This window comes from Pelophylax lessonae, assembly GCF_965119305.1.
Source record: "Pelophylax lessonae genome assembly, chromosome: 8".
NCBI lineage: Eukaryota > Metazoa > Chordata > Amphibia > Anura > Ranidae > Pelophylax > Pelophylax lessonae.
The window spans coordinates 67,501,179-67,522,236 of NC_138775.1; the positions used below are offsets into that span (position 1 = coordinate 67,501,179).

The following is a 21,058-nucleotide window of genomic DNA, read 5'->3' on the forward strand; positions in this document are numbered from 1 at the left end:
AAGAGAGAAGCGGCTCTGTCATCAAAACAAAAGGGAGAGAACCACAAGCGCCAATCTAAATGTAGCAGTAAAACATTTTAATACAGGATAAAAACATTCTTACTCACAAGAGTAGTATAAATTGAACATGGGATGATAGTGATAAATGGTCCTGGGCATCAGGCATCAAGGGGGTCCCTCTGGTTACGGTCACCACTATGCTAGGGAATGGAGGTCTCCTGTATGCTGGCAGGTGGCTTCCCTGCTCTGTCCATCCGGGGGCCGTGAGTTCTTTTCCTAGATGCCGAGCTGTAGACTAACAGCAACGCGTTGTGGAGAATGCGCTCCTTCATCAGGCCGTCGGCGGTGACCACAACCAGAGGGACTCCCGTGATGCCTGATGCCCAGGACCATTTATCACTATCATCCCACGCTCAATTTATACTACTCTTATGAGTAAGAATGTTTTTATCCTGTATTAAAGTGTTTTACTGCTACACTTAGATTGGCGCTTGTGGTTCTCTCCCTTTTATTCCCCCATCAACACTGACTGTGTTGATGGGGGAATCGAGCGATTTTCTTTCCTGCAACCTGTGCAGGAAAGAAAATCGCTCCCTCTATGGCCGGTGTAACGTTAGAAAAGCATACCCCGTGAAAATTGCATACCCATGTCACTTCCTGTGAGGAACAGCTGAGCAGCGTAGCAGTTCGCATGCTCACAGCCCCGGATACGTAATTGAACAGCTGAGGAGCTTACTAGTGCGCATGCACGGAGGGTATGAAATTATCACGGTAGTGTGTGTAACGTTACACAGCATCAGCTGTTGCGGCGGTTGCATTAAAACAGCTCGTTTGCAATATGAGTCATCTCCGCTCCTATCCCCGTCACTTCCCTGATCTTGGCTAGTAAATATAAAAGCGGCGGCGGGTGTATGAAATCTAAATGAACGGAGATCTCGGCTCCATGATTTATCTTTTCATACACCCGCCGCCGCTTTTATATTTACTAGCCCAGATCAGGGAAGTGACGGGGATAGGAGCGGAGATGACTCATATTGCAGCCGAGCTGTTTTAATGTAACCGCCGCAACAGCTGAGGCGGTGTAACGTTACACACACTGCCGTGAAAAATCCATACCCTCCGAGCATGCGCACTAGTCAGCTCCTCAGCTGTTCAATGACGTAGGTGCTGACGTAGGTGCACCGGAAGTGACGAGGGTATGAAATTTTCACAGGTAGGTTTTTTTCACAGAACACCGGCTTAAGGCAACAGCAAAAACCAAATGAGATAAGCTACTGCCCCACAAAAACAGAAAACCTTATTTACAGGAAGCTAATCATTTGAAAAATTCAGCCACCAGTCTATCCAATCCTGCCTATCTTAGATAAGTCTTAAAGCTCTGTAAATATGTATATATTCTAATGACTGCTAACACAATTCAGTCTGTGGGGTTGATTTAATAAAGGGAAATAGGCTGTTAACTTTACAAAGGAAGTTGTACTTTGCTGGAACTTAATGAAAGAGGAGACGTTTCCCTTTGCAAAGAATATCCAATCAAGTTTAAGGAAAATTTGAAAAAATGTATGCTTGCTTGTTCATGATTAGTTGATGGAAATCAGCAGAGTGTTACCTCATTCACCAAGCTCTGAGGGAAAATCCCCTTGCAAAGTGAAAATTCCCCTGCAATGGGAACAGCCTGCTTGCTTTTAGTTAATGAACCCCTATGCCTCATACCTAACAGTCCACGCAGGTTTATGACCCCTTTTGACATTTCTAGTACTGAATCAACAGAAGCAATGTGTTTCACAGTAAACTGTCATTACTTTGTGCCATAAATAAGAATATAAATTATATATATATATCTATAGATATATATATATCTATAGATATATATATATATATATATATATATATATCTATATATATATATAGATATATATATATATAGATATAGATAGATATATATAGATATAGATAGATATATATAGATATAGATATATATATATATATATATATATATATATATATATATATATATATATATAGATATATATATACATATATATATCTATATATATATATATATATATATATATATATACATATAAAATTTACACTAACACTCTGCACGACATAATTTTTTAACATAACAATCACATCACCTGTCTGAAGCACATCAGAAGTAGATAACCCTACACTGACCCAACCGTGTTTTCCAATTGCATGCAAGTAGCAGTGAACTGATGAGAAGATCTACAATAGGAAGAGAGATGGATATTGTGTGAGTTGGACGTTGATTGATGTCTAATAGGACGGTCAGAGTCAGGCTAGTGCTTACTGTCACACGGTCATCAATCAACAATCACTTTATACTTGAGCAAGGAGGGAACTTTGAAATGCTGCGTAAAACTTGCTAATTTATAAGTGGCACGGCTGTCCATGCAATTTAAATGTCAGGCGTTTCTGTCAAGGGAAATAATTATGCATCGGCCTTTCTTCTTCTTTTTTTTATAACAAAAAAAGACAAAAGTAATTACTATTCACTCACTCGGCTATTCGTTTTTAGGAGAGCTTTCAAATAATTTACTGTAAAAATTTTCTTTTATGGTCTAAATGTCCAATAGTAAATCCTGGCATGGTTTAGTTTTTCATGGTAAGTCTCACTAGTCTATGTCATAAATAAAGATGTACCTATATGCCACTATGATTCCAGTAAAGTGGAAAAGGCCAACACCTGGTTACTTGATCCTCTTGAGTCCCCTTAATTTGAATCTATGAGTTTTCCTATACCATCAATAAACACTGTGGTTGACGATGCACATAGTACTAAGCACACTTGGGAGGTCATAGCTCTACAGAAGAGGTCAAGTTTTTGCCAGAAGGAGGTGATTGACCATTGTAACTGGGCACAATTTCTTAAGGTACTTGCACATGGTACTAATGTATGAACATCAGAATTCTGGCAGAAAGTTTCTGTGTAAAACCGTCAGGATAGGCTGTACAGTAAATGCGTGTGATCATGCACACATAAAAGTTCTTCTAGCTTTTCTTGGGGTGTGTCCTAAGCACGTACATGTGTCTATGCACTTATTTGCGCGTATGTGCACATATACTCACGTACATGTGTAAAATACTGTCCAGCAATGCAAAATTGTTGGAGTTTTTTGTACTGATATATACACAGCGCAAGTTTATGCACCTGTGTGTACATGCTGGTTAAAAATAATGGGCTGCATTTGGATCAGTATAAAAATGCTTGAATACTTAACCACTTAAGCCCCGGAAGATTTTACCCCCTTCCTGACCAGGCCCTATTTTGCGATTCGGCACTGTGTGACTTTAACGGACAATTGTGCAGTCGTGCGACGCTGTACCTAAGCAAATTTGACGTCCTTTTTTCCCCACAAACAGAGCTTTCTTTTGGTGGTATTTGATCACCTGTGCGATATTTTGATCATGCGCTATAAACAAAAAAAGAGCGACAATTTTGTAAAAATAACAATATTTTTCACAATTTTTTATATGAGATTCCCAAAATAAAAAATGTAAAAATCAAAATTTTTTAACATTTTAGGCCAATTTGTTTTATGCTACATATGTTTGGTAAAAAAAATAGCAATAAGCGTATTTTGATTGGTTTACGCAAAAGTTATTGTGTTTACTAACTAAGGGAAAGATTTTTGTCATTTTTATTTATTTATTTTTTTAACGAGTAATGGCGGCGATCTGCGATTTTTTTTGCAGGACTGCTACATTGAGGCGGACAGATCGGACCCTTGAAATGATAATGAAAAAAGGTGCGCGAACCAATATGAAAGTGTAAAAGCAGCACTGTGATGAAGTAAATGTGTGAAAAAAAATGTAACTGAAAATTACAAAAGTGCGCTATTACTAAACAATAAAACAATAAACATTGTCCATATATGGAAAAATCCAAAAAACAATGCAGAAAACAACGAGGAGTCTATTCCAACTGAAGGGGAGTGTTCCCAAGGTGATGCATGTAAAATGGACCAACTTGATTGGTGAGGTGAATAGGTCAACTTGAGAGGAGACGTTGCTGGAATAGGCAGCAGAGGAGTCCCTTCCTCTTCTTTATTGTGGCCTTCCTGCTGGCAATTCTACCTGTGGAAGCCTCCAGACCCATAAAAAGATACCGGGAAGCTTCGTCCATCCATCCATCCCTCTGGATATTTTATCAAGTGTGGCCGTTTGATTGGACTGCTTGGTACCACAGCATATGCTCCATTCTCTCTCCATTGTGGTAAGAGTCCATTCACAACCCTGGATGTCACTTTAAGTTTTCAGTTTTTGCACCAAGTCACGTTTTACTGGATTATTGTTTTGGTAAGAGGTTAATTCACCTATCATCAATCAAGTTGGTCCATTTTACATGCATCACCTTGGGAACACTCCCCTTCAGATGGAATAGACTCCTCATTGTTTTCTGCATTGTTTTTTGGATTTTTCCAGATCGGACCCTTGACTAATATTTTTGACACTTTTGGGGGTACCAGTGACATTACTACAGTAATCAGTGCTATACATATGCACTGTTACTGTAAAAATGACACTGGCAGGGAAGGGGTTAACTTTATTGGAGAAGGAAGGGTTAAATGTGTCCCTAGGGGCGTGCTTCTAACTGTGATTGGATGTGGCTGTTTGTGTAACTACAAAGATATACGATCCTACTTGGCAGGACCGTATGATCTCTGCACTTACACAAGGGAGAATGACAGGCGGCTTTGTTTACATTAGCCGCCTGCCTTTCTCCCTCTGTACCGGACAATCGTGAGTGGCCGACGGACATCGAGTCCGCCGGCCACATGTGCGGGGATCACAGTGAACGAGCGAGGGCGGGAGCGCGCCACCGTCGGCACACGCTCGCCCCCTATTGCCTGCACGGGGCTGACCGCCGCAGTATATGTGCTTGCGGCGGTCCGCAAGTGGTTAAAAATTACATATTTTTAGGCATCTGTGCAAGAGCCATAATACTGAACTTCAGACATGTACACTATATTGTCAAAAGTATGACGCTAGAGAGTATTGGGATGTCTGCCTTTACACGCACATGAACTTTAATGGTATCCCAGTCTTAGTCTGTAGGGTTCAATACTGAGTTGGCCCACTCTTTGCAGCTATAACAGCTTCAACTCTTCTGGGAAGGCTGTCCACAAGGTTTGGGAGTGTGTCTTTGGGAATGTTTGAACATTCTTTCAGAAGCACCTTCATACTCAACAAGCAATATATTTCTATATGTACCACCACCTTTATGTTTACATAATTTTTACATAATTCTTATACATATTTATATATTAAGAGGAGTAGTGCCACCATCAGTTGATCACTAGTATTTTTCATGAATTTTATTGCTATTCATTCATTGTGGCATTAACATTATCATCATAAATTGTGTTTCTCATATCATCCATATTTATTATATAACTATTGCACAAAGCACCCAGCACCTTCATACTCTACAAGCAATATATTTCTATATTTATATGTACTACCACATTTATTTTTACATAATTCTTATATATATATTTATATATTTAGAGAAGTAGCGCCACCATCCTTTATCACTTATATTTCATTCTTTCAGAAGCGCATTTGTAAGGTCAGTCACTGATGTTGGACGGGAAGGCCTGGCTCACAGTCTAATTCATCCCAAACATGCTCTATCAGGGGCAAATCATTCAAGTTCCTCCACCCCAAACTCGCTCATCCATGTCTTCATGGACCTTGCTTTGTGCACTGGTGTGCAGTTATGTTGGAACAGGAAGGGGCCATCCCTAAACTGTTCCCACAAAGTTGGGAGCATAAAATTGTCCAAAATGTCTTGCTATGCCTTAGGAGTTTCCTTCACTGGAACTAAGGGGCAAAGCCCGACCCCTGACAAACAACCCCGCACCATAATCCCCCCTCCACCAAATGATTTGGACCAGTGCACAAAGCACTGTCAAACTCAAACTCTTCCAAACTCCTATGCATCATCTCTCAGAATGGCAGGGGGAAGAATGGCAGGGGGAAGGTTTTTAGAGCCAATCAGGTGTGCTACATGCATGCATAATAACCTAACAATGAACATGCTGAAAGGTGTAGAGAGCAGAGTGAGCATAGAGATGGTCACATCAGTCTGCTGCTGCTCCCTTACTGATCAGTCTGCAATTTTGGGGTGAAAATATGACACCACTGTATATCTTTACTGTAAAATAAAAAGTGGTGTTATCTTTCTGGCTGTGCTGTTTGGCAGGGCAGGGTTAGGGGAGGGCTGGCAGCCTTAGGCCTGGAGGGCAAGTCCAGTCAAGTGGCCCATTGAACCATCTAATCAGCTCACCATCTATTCCCACCTGATTTTATAATGGATATTGATGTTATGAAGCAATACATAATAACATAATTTAATGTTAATAGCAACAAAGGAGGTTTAACAAAAATACACAACATTACGCCAGGTGGGGCCTAGGAAGCTCCTCTCAGGCAGAGATCTCTCTGCCTGACAGGGAAGTGACTGTATTAGTATTGTGCCAGCCAGGTACAGGAGCGTACTCTGCACACTCATACAGCTCTGAAAATTTAACATTGTGTAGCGGCAACCAGCAGTTGTATACAGTGCCTGGCCCCTACATTAATCCAGCTCTGAGTGCGGCCTTATTACCTGGCATCAGAGTGGCGGGGGGGGGGGGCGATTGCCACCCTGCCCCCCTTCCCAGTCCTCCCCTGGGCAGGGTTATCCAAAACCCACAGAATATACAGAAATGGTAATCATTAGCAGGTGAAATTGCTCCCTTATATGTATTGGATCAGTGTATTTAGATATTTGCCTGGAGTTCAGCTTTGATGTTGACTGCTAGGCAAATAAAAAAAAAACACAAAGTAATGCAATTCTGTAATTGATAATACAAAATGAATGTATTTCTTAAATGCAGATAGTGTAAGTGCCTTACCTTGACCTAATATCAGTCTCTTGCAGTCCCTATACAGCAGGGCTGGAGTGTTCGAGAAAGAAGCAGTACATGAATCCAATCATTTATTGTACTGGCAAGTAGCATTCTCATTGGGAGAGAAAGCAGAGTGATAAGAACGCATCACCGTATTGCTTCTCCTTCAGTACCCAGTCACAGGTTGGGGCGGTCTAGAATGACCTGGGCTTAGAGGATGTACATTGTATAATGCTGGCCAGCACTCTGAGGACAACTAGTGGCCTAAAAAAGTATAACAGGGGAAAGCTCTGGATTGGAGATGGATATTGCAGCAAAAAGCTGTTTTTCTTAATTTATACCTAAAGTGACTATTTTTATCTGGTTATTTTTGCCTGCAGTTGTGCTTTCAGTTGCCTACACACTAATAAAAAAAAAATTGCCATCAACGAGTTAAGTAAAAAAGTAATGAGAAAATAAAAAAAAAGCTGTAATAGAAAAGAACCACAATACAGTCATTGGACAATAACTTTCTAGATAGGTAATGCATTTTATTGATTTTATATGAAGTGTATTTGTGTGGTGCACGCAAAAATGCTGATGAAAAAAACACGTGAACAAGTAACATTTCAAAGGATTAAATTCACCTCGCCATTCCATTTTCATAGACCTTCTCTGGTAATGAGACAGAATATTGTTTGAAAATAAGAAGCTGGTATTGTATAAGAGAACATTAACTGTGTTGTATAATTTCCTTGCAATATGAGATCAGCTAATCCTTACAGTTCTCTAGTATCAAACACCCTCACAGTTTATGTGCTGGTGTCCTTCACATCACTAAGCATACAGGAGCAAAGAAAGTGAAACCTTTTGTTGCTTTGCAGAATACAAAATGACTCATCCTAATGCAAACCTGTTTAAAAAACATGCCAAAGGTGGAGAGAGAACCACATACAAGCTAACAATAGTGTGGGTTTTATGGACACCTATAAATGTAAGCTTTTTTTTTGAACACAGAAAGGGTCAAAGTTTTTCTGTAGTTATAACTGAGTTTTGTTACCTTTGTAAGGATACAAATATAGCTTATAGGAGCTCTTTTACATTTTTGTATGAGAACGGTCAAATATTATATACACTAGTGATCGACCGATATCGTTTTTTCATTGCCGATACCAATATTTTTGTCATCGCGTATCGGTATCGGCCGAAATGGGCCGATATTTTCGTACATTTAATTTTTTTTTTTTTTTTTTACTTGAAAGGTACTGTTGTGGTGGGATCTGGGGGTCTAAGGGACCCCAAACTCCTCCTCTGCACTTAAAAGCATTCAAAACGCCAAGTTTGGCTGTTTTGAATGCTGTCATTTTTTTTTAATCTGGCGCCAGTACCCGGAAGTGATGTCATGACATCACTTACGGGTTTTTGCATGGAGATCCGATCAGAGCTGAATGAGGCTTTGATCGGGTCTCCGGCTGCCATGCAGACTGGTTGCCCGGGCCTCCCGGTGGGACGAGAGACCCAGGCGAGCCGCGTAAGGCGGCGGGAGGGGAGGGGGGACGTCCTCTCCCGCTCCTTGTAATTACAGCTGAGCGGCTTCTCAGCCGCATCAGTTGTCATTACAAGACAGCCGACCGTCGGCTATGGATGCCGGTGTAACGTTAAAAAACCATACCCCGTGAAGAAACCATACCCTCGTCACTTCCGGTCTGAAACAGCTGAGCAGCGCAGTAGTGCGCATGCTCAGAGCCCCGGATACGTGATTGAAGAAGAAAGAATTTGAGAAGTGCGCATGCTCAGTGGGCATGAAATTATCACGGCACTGTTTCTAATGTTATACTTGCGGCGGGTACATTAAAACACTTCGGGTGCAACATAAATCATGTCCTCTCCTATCGCTGTAACTTCCCTCATCTCCGGTAATAAATATAAAAGCGGCGGCGGGTGTATGAGACGTAAATGTGATGGCGATCGCGGCTCCGTGATCCGCTTTTATATTTATTACCGGAGATGAGGGATGTTACAGCGATAGGAGCGGAGATGATTTATGTTGCACCCAAAGTGTTTTAATGTACCCGCCGCAAGTTTAACTACCGTGAGAAATCCATACCCTCCGTAGCGGAACCGGAAGTGACGAGGGTATGGTTTTCTCACGGGTATGGTTTTTTCACGGTACACCGGTACCGGGGTGATGCCTCTAGCTGCAGGCATCACTCCGGTACAAGCACTTTCCGAAATATCGGCAATATCGGTACTCTCAGGGGCCGACTCCGATATATCGGGGAAAGTGCATATCGGCCCCCAATATATCAGCTTTGCCGATAATCGGTGGATCCCTAATATACACCCACTGGCCACTTTATTGCTTGCTAACACAAATTGCTGATCAGCCAATCACATGGCAGCAACTCAATGCATTTAGGCATCTAGACATGGTGAAGATGACTTGCTGAATTGCAAACTGAGCTTTAGAATAGGGAAGAAAGGGAATTTAGGTGACTTTGAATGTCGCATGGTTGTCGGTGCCAGACAGGCTGGTCTGAGTATTTAAAAAACTGCTGATCTACTAGGATTTTCACACACAACCATCTCTGGTGTTTACAGAGAATGGTCCGAAAAATAAAAAATATCCAGTTGTGTGGATAAAAGAATACCTTGTTGATGTCAGAGTTTAGAGGAGAATAGAGATGATAGAAAGGCAACAGTAACACAAATAACTACTCGTTACAACAAAGGTATGCAGAATACCATCTTTGAATGCACAATACATCGAACTTTGAATCAGATGGGCTACAGCAGCAGAAGACTACACTGGGTGCCCCTCCTGTCAGCGAAGAACAGGAAACTAAGGCTGCAATTTGCACCAACTTACCAAAATTAGACAACAGAAGAGCGGAAAAACTTTGCCTGGTCTGTTGAGTCTCGATTTCAGTTGTGACATTCAGATGGCAGGTTCAGAATTTGGCCTGGACAACATGAAAGCATGGATCCATCCTGCCTTGTATCAACAGTTCAGGCTGGTGGTGTTGGTGTAATGGTGTGGGGGATATTTTCTTGGCACACTTTGGGCCCCTTGGTACCAATTGAGTATTGTTTAAATGCCACGGCCTACCTGAGTATTGTTGCTGACCATGTCCATCCCTTTATGACTACAGTGTACCCATCTTCTGATGGCTCCTTCCAGCAGGATAATGAATCATGTTGCAAAGCTCAAATCATCTCAAACTGATTTCTTGAACATGACAATGAGTTCACTATACTCCAATGGCCTCCACAGTCACCAGATCTCAATCCAATGTGGTGGAATGGGAAATTTGCATAATGGATGTGCAGCCGACAGATTTGCAGCAATTGCATGATGCTATCATGTCAATATGGACCAGAATCACTGAGGAATGCTTCCAACACCTTTTTGAATCTATGCCACAAGAATGAAGGCAGTTCTGAAGGCAAAAGGGGGTCTAACCCATTGCTAGCAAGGTTTACCTAATAAAGTGGCCAGATAGTGTATATTAAAGTGGATTATGCATCAAAATGCAAGGTACCCCTTCTTTGAGAGGCTCATCTCTGCTCCAAATGCTATGAAAAAATAGACAGTAGGAGAAAGAAAATTGACCTAAAGCTGAAATTTAGATATAAAACATTTTTTCTTTACAGCTTTAGTTGCGTGACTAACCTGTAATGAAGTACATCCCATAGTGTGCAGATGGATTCTGTAGAAATCTTCACTGCAAGGCTCAGGGCCGGCCCTTCCATGGGTCCCACTGGGTCCATTGGACCCAGGCAGCACTTGGAGAGGGGCAGCAAACTGACTCCCAAGATTTTCTTTCCAGCAGTTTTGTGTGTCATCAGTTTGCGGCGGGTTATGGGTGGCATTTCCCCATCTCATACTGCCGTCCGTAGTGCAAACTGATAATTATGAGGGGGTGGGGCGTCTTCTCTGAGGAACATCCCTCACGTGATTGTGGTGTGCGCAATTACGTCAGACATCAGCGCACTCAATCTCACACAGGGCAGACTGGATCCTCTAGGGGATGGTGGTTTCGACAGGCACAGGAGTGACAGGAGGAGAGACAGTGGGTGTTGGGTGGACCAGTTCGGTGCTGACTTATGGAAGAAGATAACAGTATATATATAATTATTTCAAAATTGTATATTTATATAAAATAATGGATGTGGGGGCCTTTTGGTGGGTGGGATTTTTTGGGGGTGGGGGGGCAGCATTTCATTCTTGGACCCAGGCAGCACAATGTCTTGGGCTAGCCCTGGCAAGGCTGCCCTGTCCTCTTCATGTTGCAGAACGTCTGACACTGTTGGGGTCCACAGCTTCGGATCTCAGAACCCAGGATGATCTGATAGGGACAGAACCCCTCCTGCCATCTCCTCTATTTACAAAAGTTCTTTCTTTGATTACACTGCTTGTAAAATTAATGTGGATGGTGGAGAGAATCATATGACTGGTCAGATTCTCCTCCATTCACAGATCATGTTGCAGACAGTGTAATCAGTGAAAATAAGTTTCGCAATGGAGGGGAGGGGAATGCTGAAAGGGGTGTGTCCCCATTGGATCATCTTCAGTGCAGCTGAGGCTGGAGACCCAAGCTGTTAACCCCCACAGCACCAACAGTTCAGCAGAAGGAAGAGGACAGGGCAGCTTCACAGTGAAGATTTCTACAGAATCAAGCAGCCTGCACATTGTGGGACATACTTTATTACAAGTAGGGAACGTAACAAAAGCTGTAGAGAAAAATTTAACTAAACTTCATCTTTAACTTACAGCACAATGGAAGGTATTCTTGCAAGCTTTTTCAGGATCTTGCAAGGCCAAGTGTCTGCACCCTAAGTGGGGGCACTGGATGCCAAGGCGTGTTTATATTTTTACTCTAGCATTTTTACAGGCTGGGGGTGTGGGGCTCTACTAAATAGTGGTACCATTGATTTTGATTCAAGGGCCACTTTAATATTTATAAAATGATTATTATTTTTTTATTGTATTTGTAGGAAAAATTTTTTTACACATCCCTGTTTTCAAGGGACAGACCAATATTCATAAATTAGGAGGCTGGCAGAGAATAAACGCATTTTCCCTGAAATATGAAATGTAGCCTAAAAAATGTTTTTCTTATCTTGCGTATAGCTGAACACCAGGTAGATATAAAAAAAAAAAAACACAAATAAATGCAGCTCTGAATTCATTAGAAATCATTAAATATAGTTTTTAATGCAGATAGTCTAATGCCTCGTACACACGCAACGATTATCGGCCGACCGATCGTCCGACTTTTGTCCAGAGTGTTGTTGTGTTGGTTGGAATGTGCTCTAGACTGCACACAAATTTTCTCGGCCAACAAAAATCTACTTCAGAAGTGATGTCATGTTCTGGTTTACTTTCCGTGTGTTTTTTCTCCTCTGAGCATGCCCAGTCTTGCTCATCAGATTTTTGTCTGCCGAAATCTGTACTGACTGACGGAAAATCAGCCATTGTGTTGACGGCCAACAAAAATTTTATAGCCTGCACACCAGATTTTTTTCGGTTGTCGGAAGCATCATACTAACAAGCCGAAAATCGGCCGATCGGACGTTGGCCGAAAATGCCCAGCCAATAATCGATGCGTGTGTATGAGGCATAAGTACTTGAAATTAAAGCAGTGTTTCAGTCCCCCCCAATCTTTTTTTTTTTTTTTTTTTAATATTACACCGTAATTGGGTCCAATTCAAATGCGATATTTAGATAATGATAGTAATGCTGTCCTTTTAGTTAATGTTTAAATGTTTAAAAAGGAACCTGATCTGGGAAGCAGGCAGGGTCTATTTCTGCTGTGGGCATCTGAAGCCCTCTTGTATTTATGTCTGTGTTTTCGGTGCAGCTGGCTACCCAGCATGCACCTCCCTCCCAATCTCAGGCCTGCGCAGTAATGCCACTGCGCGGCACTCTTTCATCCTGACACATTGCTATAGCAATGGCGGCATTGGCAGCAGTTCCCACCCTATTGCTACAGCAACCTATCAATCAAAGAAAATATCAGTCCAGAAATCGCACAAGATTTCGGTATTAGACGATTCCCATGGACTCCTGGGATAGATGACACCGATATCACAGGAGTCCATGGGAATCGCCTAGTTACATCATCTCCAAGTGGACAGAGCTGGAAGTAGTCTATACTCTAAGGAAAAAAGGTATTTTAAAATATATATATATATATATATATATATATATATATATATTTTCCATTTCAAATATACAGTGACTGTCAAAAGTATTCACACCCCTTATCATTTTCCACATTTTGTCATGTTACAACCAAAAATGTAGTTTTTTTTATTTGTTTTTTTTTTTTTTTTTTTTTTTTGTGATAGACCAACACAAAGTGGCACATAAGTGTGAAGTGGAAGGAAAATAATAAATGGTTTTCAAATGTTTTACAAATAAATATCGAAAAAGTGTGACATGCTTTTGTATTCAGTCCCCCTGAGTCAATACTTTGTAGACCCACCTTTCACTGCAATTAAAGCTCCAAGTCTTTTTAGGGATTTCTCTACCAGCTTTGCACATCTAGAGAGACATTTTTGCACATTCTTCTTTGCAAAATAGCTCAAGCTCTGTTAGATTGGATGGAGAGCGTATGTGAACAGCAATTTTCAAGCTTTGCCACAGATCCTCAATTGGATTTAGGTCTGGACTTGATGGGGCCATTAATAGATTACCCTAAAAGCTTAGAGTTGGGAATACGTGTTTTTTTGAGAAACTAAAATGAATTAAAGTATAGCACTCCCTTGTATGGTTAATTGTAACATCTATAGCAAATGTGTTTAAAATAAAACGAAGAGGCCACATAATAGTAAAAACTGTCATGCTGGCTAGTATATGCATACATATTATTTCACGGAAGTTAAATTAGCAATTATTATAACATTATACATAATAAATGCTATTGTACTAAAGCAAAAGCAGTTTAAATATTTTTTTCATTTATATAACAAGTGATGGAAATTGCATTGTTTAATGGCAGCATTGCCAGAATCAAACTGATAAGCAACCCTACTATTTAGGTTACCAATATATGAATACTATAATACACCAGCCTAAAACTTCATTATCGAATATGATTTATTTATATGCAAATAATGTTATTCATTCATATCATTAGCTAGCAGAAAATATAGTCTCCTTTACCTCAGTGCTTTCATACAGCCGAAATAATTAATTTTTAAACATAGTATGGATTCTTATGCAGAGAAATTGCTTGGGAAAATTGATGTGAATTACTATAAAAACATTATTTCTGGAAGCATTAAAATATACAAACCTTTTTTTTTTGCATCTTAAAGAATTACTGTTGTTAGGATACATGTATTAGACTTACTGCTTCTGTTAAATGGAGTCTTTGCTCTCTTGCAATTATAGCTGGAGTGTTCAGGAACCAACCCTTTCGGGTGTCTGGGATGCCTGCACTTTCACCCACTCTGCTGTGCTTCCACTGGCCGTTTTGTCGCTAGAAAGTCCACACTAGTGGCATTGTGGTCAGCAGAGAGCCACAATGGACTATAGGGAAGTGCAGACATCCCACACCTCCAGAAGTGTCAAATGCCGAAGATCCTACCTGCCCTTTTTAGCTCTACATGGGTGCGAAGACTGGATTCACTAAAGAGGTTACAGGTAAGCATAATACATGTATTTTAAAGTTACAAATACAAAATTACATTGGACAGCTAGCAAACAGGCACATATCTATCAAGTCCAGCCTTTTACAATATCCATCTGCAGATGATCACCAGATGCACTCAGTCCTGACCACAAAAAGCTTTGTGGTTTTTACTTACTGTAAGTCGGTGTCTTTCTTTAGTGGGATCCTGAGCTCAATGCTTGTATTGACCTCAATCCCAAACCAACTACTTTTGGTATCCATCTTGATGTACTTCCCCCTTTTCCTCCATGTTATACTTTACCCACTCTCTTTTCTTCATTGCCTCTTTATTCCTTTTTTCATCCATGTCCTCTTTTTAGAAACGTATTCTCTCTCTTACCATCCTTTTGGATTATTTGCCCAAACACCAATAGTAATTTAATAAATACTTAAACCGGAGTTCCAGCCTTTTCTGTGTTTATTAACAGTCAGCAGCTACAAAAAGTGCAGCTGCTGACTTTTAAAAAACACACACTCACCTGTCCCACGATCCAGCGATGCGGCCGGCGGGAGCTTCAGCTTCTCTCCCCCCCCCGCCCCCCCAGGCACCAGCATCACAAGTGTTGGCACAGCCACCCGGCTGTGACCGCTTGTGGCTTCACAGTTGGATGCGCACTTAGTGGCCGGTCAATCTTCTAGGACCTGTGACGTGTCCCAGAAGATTGCAGGGAGGGAGGGGGAAAGGAGAACTTACGCTCGAACCACCTAGGTGGCCTGAGCGGAAGCGGGAACTGGGTACCTGTCAAAACTAGGTACCCGCTCCCCCCCCCCCAAATGTGGCATTTCAGGGGGTCAGGAGCACTTAGAGCGGAAGTTCCACTTTGGGGTGGAACCCTGCTTTAAAGTGGAACTAAAACCTTTACAGCCAAAGAAGCTCTTATCTTAGCTTCCATTTAAAATGCAGTTGCTATGGTGCTGCACATGTGATCATCTATGACACCAGCCATTTGATGACTTGACAATTTGGTTGACAGCTAACCTGAGCACACTAGTTAGTGTGACAGTTATTATTCACTAAACGACTTGAATGTAACGGTTTTGGGAAACCATAAAATCAGTGGGTTTAGTTCCACTTTAATTTCAGTAGGTATTTTTATCAATGCACAGGTAGACTCCTTATGTTTAGGGTATCTTCAACTGGATTCAATTGTCTATGCAAACTAAAAGTTTATTAAAAAATATTCTAAACTATAACAGTATAGCTGATGAACCAAAAAACTCTATATACATGCTTTTCAAAGCAAATAATACTACATTCTTCTTAGATATATATAAGACAGAGGAAAATCTTATTTGTGCATTCGTAAGCGAGTTAAGAAGAAATCAAGTAATCAATAAGCAATCAATACTACGCAGTGCAAGCACCTCCTGACAAAAAGTCAGTGACCCAGAAATAGAATACGTTCTATAAAAGTTTATGCCCTTACCGAGTATTTAAACTGTAAATCTACAACACACTGACTCCACTGAGAATCATTAATGCTGCTGAAATCTGCAAATTTGTACCTAACAACCAGTGAGCATTTAGATTTTATCTATCTAATGCTAGTTTTAGACATTGAAAGAGAATTTCCCATTAAATGATATGGCTTATTGTAAATAAGCAGTTAATGAAAAAGGGCTGTAACGTTCAACAAAACAATTCAGCAGTCTGAACATCTCAACATCCCCACAGGAGTGAGCAGACCAAGCCTGTTGTCCTTTATATTGGGCAATATAAATAAAAACTAAACTATGAAAAAAAGTGCATTTGCTATGATAATGGTACTTGGACAGAGTTTAGATTCTATTAAAATAATGGATTATGCATGGTCTAGAGTGGCAGAAAAAAATCATATTTTAATATTTTTATTTGTTTTGAAATTAGTTAAAACTTTTTAGAAAGATAGATTTTTCTGTAATAATAATACAGTAATGAAAAACAGTTAAATGCCAATGAAACATAATAGTTGTGGATTTTTGCACATAAGTAAAAGAAATAAGATTAAATATAAATAATGAATCAGGAAATGTCTTCTTCACGCTTTTTAAATATAGTAGATGTTTACATACTAAAATATAACACTACATGTTTTCTAATCAGGGTTTTTTCTGATTCCTAGAGCACCACAAGCCTTACATACTGTACAAGCTCATTTAGCGCATCACAAGTCAAACTTTATCCCTTCCAAGCCTATTGTTGGGTTCTTTGTCACGTTGAGTCCTTTTTCTTTATTTGTAAAAAGATTGTATTTACCAACATGTTTTACAAATCTGGGAATCTGGTGATGCTAGAAAGTGATTGTTGGACCTAGATACCTAGAGCCTATAACTTTATCAATTCTAATTTACAAATCAATAAAAGTGAAGGAAAGGTTAGTAAGAACCCAATAGGCACATAGGCCATGTACCTCCTTGGCTGGACTAACTAGCTCCTGAGTTTTACATGGCTTCAAACACACTGCTTTGGAAGCAGAAGATTATATAAAGTAAAGATTGTTTTGGGCAGCTTTCTGTTCTACCAGGAGAAGCCATAGAAAACAATATACCCGCCATGGTCTGAACAGCCCATCTGAGAAATGTAAAGGGCAAACAAAGTTTAGTAGAGCTTAGTACACGTGTGTGGGCCTGAAAGAAACCCAGTTGTTAATCTGAAATACCAAAAAAATCTGTTACCTAAAAAAAAACAATGTAAATATTTAACTCTTCTGCTACCTGCACAGCCTATCAGAGAATAGTTTGCATAAGAACTGGCACTTCTGCTAATGCCCAACTGAATCACAGATTGGCACAAAGGAATTCGCCAATGCAAAAGCGCATGCTAGCACGGGCACGACCAGCTGAGAAGATCAATGTGCAACTGTGCACGCACACAAGCGCCTGCAATGTGGGAAAGATTCTGGCACCCAGTGGCCTATTTAGAACCAGCAGCTTGATCCATTAGTTGCTGGATGATCTTCAGCTTTCCCCCATGTTTTCCTTTCTAGATATTATTGGATTTCCTGTTACCAGCCCAGCTTGCTTTTGACCTGTCTTATCCCCATTCCTGGCTTTGATCCTTGGCTTGCTCCATTGACCCCACCACCAACCACAACAGCATTTTGATATTTGCACAACTCCTCCCAGGAGCCAGCCCACTTCCTGTATCAGAACTAAGGAATCTTGACAGGAGCACTTTAAGAATCTTGACAGGCAGGATGAAGTGATATTTTAGGACATTTAGTACAGCACCTTTCCACCATCCAGCAATGCATAGAGAAGCTCAAAAACCCAGAAAATACATCACTTGGTCCTAAATAAAGTATGTAATGAAAACAGAAAGGTTTTATTTAAAAAAATAATTGACATGTTGAGGAGAAAAAAGGGAATAACCAGCGAAGGCAAAATATGACATCAAACTTCAGCTTTATGGACTTGCATGGCATGTATGTGTGGTGCTTCTGACTTATCTATTCTGTGGATCCATGTTCCTACGCCTTTCCTGCTGCTTCTTGAATATGTCCTCACAACCAGTAGTCAGATTAGCAGTCATCAGGTCTGACAAAAAGATAAAAAAGAGATGTTCCTTTTCTACGTGGTCACCTCCACGCAAAAACACGTTTTTCTTTTACCAAAGCAGGGTAAGGCGATACTGATGGTGAACTTAAAAGAATATATTAGCACGCAGAAAAAAGTCAATACAGTCCCTGCAGCTAGAAAAGTAAGCCCTCCTGGGCAGATGGAAATATATAATACAGGACCAGTGCTTTTCTTTAAGATCCCAATGTTTAATGCAGTCCATAAAGATATTTTGTGCTCTCACCAGAAAAGCAGACCCTTAATATTACATATGGTTTAAATAAAGTTTGTTGTGTACCATCATCCACATGTGTTGTGCATTTTTTTTCTCCAAATCCGTTTTCTCCACAGGGTATTGATGGTGACAATTCTTTTGCCCTCTGCTTGCCTTTTTGAGCACGGGTTCAATGCAATGTAAAATATCTTGAATGGGAACTTTTCTAGCAAGTATTTTAAAGCCCAATGGCCAAATGGTGCTTACTCATGACAACTAATCATATTTAGACATGCATTGGAAAACAATATTTGGTAAATGAAAATTTGGTTGGCTCCTTTCGAGCAGCACAGCACTTCCTATGGCAGTTCCTTAATAAATACAGCCTTTTGCATTTTGTGTTGGGTTGCCCTTTAAACCCCAGCAACTGCCATAAGTAAATCTTTGTTAAAGCTTCAAACAGCATTTGTAAAGGGAGATTAAAACTTGGCTGAAATAGGTCCCCTAAGAGCACTTTAGAAAGAATAGGCGAATATTACACAAATCATCCAGTACTCATTACTGTAAGTATTTCATTTGTCCCCGTTAATCAAATGTAATTATTTCATTTCTGTGTGCTGATTTGGGCCATATTTTAATGAATTTTCATCTCTATTATTCCGTGGTTGCGGTCATTAACCAATAAAAAGGGCGGAATTCTAATAAAATGAACTTTTGACCTCAATAACAAAACACAATAAGGTATAACCAAGGTTACCCATTCTGATAATAAAATATAAGTTTTGCCAGGTTCTGGCCTTATCTGTCCCTTTAAGGTATTTAAAAATCTCTAAATTTTGCTGCAACTTCCTTCCTTTCAATTGAATAATATAATTAATATTCAGACCATTTATGTCTGAGCAAGAATCGTTTATGCAGATTCTCTTTCCTGATTATACCCAAGAAGCAAAGCCTTTTCTTAACTCGCTTTGGCAATTATTATGTCAGGTGATTATTGTACTCAAAGCATGTTGGAATAAAGCAAGATTGATTGTGATAGTCTTAAAATGTTCTTTTTACATCCAGTTATTGTTAAAGCTTCTTTAGCCTTAGAATTTTTTTCTTTCTTACTAATAAGTTATTCATTTGCCCACAAGTATTCATAATAAATAAGATTAGGGCATAAACAGAATTTCTACTTGCTTCTGACTGATAAATAGATTTTGGATTTAGTATTTCGCCTAAAATATCAAGACATCATATTGCAATAATAAACGAAAACTATAATTATGTTTATTAATATAATATTTATGTTTTTTCAAGTTCATAAACAGTATAAACATATAAGAATTCTTTCAGAAATAGCAGAGTTAATAGTTTTTTTTTTTTTTTTATCAATTAACAAAATGAGTAAAAAAAAGTAAATTAGCAGAAGAGAAATCTAAACCAAATCAATACTTGGTGTGACCACCCTTTGTCTTTAAAATAGTTTTTGAACTTGGCAAGTAGGTTGTTCCAAACATCTTGGAGAACTAACCACAGATCATCTGTATTTATAGACTGCACCAAGTCCTTCTGTCTCTTCATGTAATCCCAGACAGACCAAATGATGTTGAGATCAGGGCTCTGTGGGGGCCAAACTATCCCTTCCAGAACTCTTTATTCTTCTTTACACTGATGATAGTTCTTAATGACATTGGCTGTGTGTTTGGGGTCATTTTCCTGCTGCTGAATACATTTGGGCCAATCGCATACCTCCCTGATGGTATGCATCTTCCTGTATTTCTCAGCATTGAGGACACAATTGATCTTGGCCAAATCTCCAACTCCATCAGAAATTCAGCCCCAGACGTGAAAGGAACCTCCACCATGCTTCACTGTTACCTGTAGACACTCATTATTGTACCGCAAACAAACTACCTCCTGCTACAGCCAAATATTTCAGATTTTGACTCATCAGGTCATAACTACCGCCATTTTTCTGAAAAACCCCAGTTCACATGTTTTCATGCATAGTTGAGTTGTTTAGCCTTGTTTCCACATCCAAGGTTCGGCCACATTTCTTTTATGAAGACCACTTCTGGCCAGACTTCTCCGGACAGCAGATGGGTGCACCTAGTTCCCACTGATTTGTGTCAAATCTGTACTGATGACACTGCTTGTCAAAGGGAAGTAAGCATGATGTATATTTCATCTGCTGCATTACTTTTTCTTTATTGACCACTGCATCTACAGACCTCAACATTGCCCATTTTTTTTGTGCTTCTTCAAAAGGGCTTGAACAGCACATCTTGAAACCCCACTCACCTTTTAAATCTTTGCCTGGGAGAGACCTTGCTGATGCAGCATGACTACCTTGCGTGCCATGGTGTATGACCTATGACATAAAACTGTCTTCCACTACTTCACCTTAGTAGCAGAGTTTGCCTGTTCCTCACTCAGTTTTAAGGATCCTACATAGCTATTTTTTACGTTATTGACTGTGTTTCAACCTACATATGAAATTGATGATCATTAGCACCTGTTTGGTATAACTGGTTAATCATACGTCTGACTCCAATCCTACAAAATCTCTGACTTTGTGCAAGTGTACAAAGTGAGCAAATGTAAAAATGTATGTTGGTTTGGAGCCAAAGGGTAGTCACAGCAAATATTGATGTGAATTCGATTTTTCTTATGTTCACTAACTTTGCATTTTGTAAATTGATAAAAAAAAACAATTAAAATATATATTTTTTAAAGCA

At 39.9% G+C, this 21,058-nt stretch overlaps 1 protein-coding gene across 4 annotated transcripts in view; it reads right to left on the reverse strand.

Annotated features, from left to right (window-relative positions):
* The window catches only part of CACNA2D3 (calcium voltage-gated channel auxiliary subunit alpha2delta 3), a 1,429,924-nt gene that overhangs the window by 1,198,642 nt on the left and 210,224 nt on the right, over positions 1–21,058 (reverse strand). The window lies entirely within an intron of this gene.